The following is a 2,228-nucleotide window of genomic DNA, read 5'->3' on the forward strand; positions in this document are numbered from 1 at the left end:
CCACACGGCCGGCCGGCGGGCAGCAATGCAATGGAGTCGCCGCGCCTCCGCGCCCCCGCGCCCCTTCCCGAGGGGTCGCCGCTCTCCCCCAGCGGCGGATAAGGTTACCCGGCCCGCCTCTCGCCAAGTTCAGCGGAGCCGCCCGGGGCGGCCGCGCTTTGCCAGCAGCCGAACCTGATCGGGGCCGGGGGGCCGGCGGGTGGCTGTGCGGGCGGGCAGGAAGTGGGCGCGCGTGTGCGTTGCGTGTGTGTGTGTGCGGGTGCCTTACTTTATACGGGCATCGCTGTGGACATGGTTGTGGATTAAACAAAAGGACAGAGAAAAACAGGAGCAAAGGGTCAGAAAAAAGCAAGCAAGGGGCGGGATACAAATCGGATTATAAATAAAGAAATAAGTAACTTTTTATGATGGAGGACTTCCTATTTTAGCACCCAAGGCACACTTCTCCCCCCCACCCTCTTTTTTAACACTTCACATTCCGAGTTCTCTTTACCTTTGCACGAACAAGCCTGAGAGGCAAAGCCTGCCATCCATTGTAGCTGGAGTGCAGAGTTCAAATCCTGCCTTTCAGCCATAAATTCGCGCTGAATATTTCGCCTTGAACATTTTTTGTCTCTTCAATTCCCCATAAGTAAAATAAACTTCACTTATCTCTCGTGAAATACAAGGCATTGCTTTTTTAAACTGAAGTTATTATATTTAAACTGAGGTTGTTATTGTTAGCTCTTAGTAGGAAGTCATAAAGTAGGAAGTCAAAAGGTAACCAGAAAAACGGACAAGTTTGGCCTTGGAGAACAAAATGAAGCCATGCAAAGGCTAACAGGTTTTGTCAAGAGAACACGCTGGTCATAGCGAACACCCTCTTCCAATGACCTAAGAGGCAACTCTACACATGGACATCACCAGATGGGCAACACCAAAATCAGATAGTTTATATCCTTTGCAGTCAAAGATGGAGAAGCTCTATACAGTCAGTAAAAACGAGATCTGGAGCTGACTGTGGCTCAGATCATGAGCTACTCATTGCAAAATTCAGGCTTGAACTGAAGAAAGTTGGGGAAAGCACTAGGCCATTCAGGTTTGACCTAGATTGCATCCCTGATGAATATACATTAGAGGTGAAGAATAGGTTTAAGGGACTAGATTTGATAGACAGAGTGCCTGAAGAACTATGGATGGAGGTTTGTGAGATTGTACAGGAGACAGCAATCACCACCATCCCAAAGAAAAAGAAATGCAAGAAAGCAAAGTGGCTGTCTGATGAGACTTTACAAATAGCAGAGGAAAGAAGGAAAGAGAAAGGCAAAGGTGAAAAGGAAAGATTTACTCAACTGAATTCAGATTTCCAGAGAACAGCAAGGAGAGATAAGGAGGCCTTCCTGAATGAACGGTGCAAAGTAATAGAAGAAAACAATAGAATGGGAAGGACTAGAGATCTCTTCAAGAAAATTGGAGAAATCAAGGGAGCATTCCATGCAAAGCTGGCCATGATAAAGGACAAAAACGGTAGAAGCAGAAGAGATTAGGAAAAGATGGCAAGAATACACAGAAGAACTATACAAGAAAGACCTCGATGTCCTTGACAACCACGACGGTATAATCACTGACCTCGAGCCAGACATCCTGGAATGTGAAGTTAAATGGGCCTTAGAAAGCATTACTAACAACAAAGCTAGTGGAGGTGATGGTATCCCAGCTGAGCTATTCAAAGTCTTAAAAGATGATGCTGTTAAAGTGCTGCACGCAATTTGCCAAAAAATTTGGAAAATGCAACAGTGGCCACAGGATTGGAAAAGATCAGTATACATTCCAATCCCAAAGAAGGGCAACGCCAAGGAATGTTCAAACTATCGCACAATTGCACTCATATCACACGCTAGCAAGGTCATGCTCAAGATCCTACAAGCTAGGCTTCAACAGTACGTGGATAGAGAACTACCAGAAGTACAAGCTGGGTTTCGAAGAGGTAGAGGAACGAGAGATCATATTGCCAACATTCGCTGGATTATGGAAAAAGCAAGAGAGTACCAGAAAAATATCTACTTCTGCTTCATTGACTATGCTAAAGCCTTTGACTGTGTGGATCACAACAAACTATGGCAGGTCCTTAAAGAGATGGGAGTACCAGACCACCTCACATGTCTCTTGAGAAACCTGTATAAGGGCCAAGAAGCGACAGTTAGAACCGGATATGGAACAACTGATTGGTTCAGCATAGGAAAAGGAGT

The sequence above is a fragment of the Gekko japonicus genome, unplaced genomic scaffold, assembly GCF_001447785.1.
Source record: "Gekko japonicus isolate JY-2015 unplaced genomic scaffold, Gekko_japonicus_V1.1 scaffold3812, whole genome shotgun sequence".
Lineage (NCBI taxonomy): Eukaryota > Metazoa > Chordata > Lepidosauria > Squamata > Gekkonidae > Gekko > Gekko japonicus.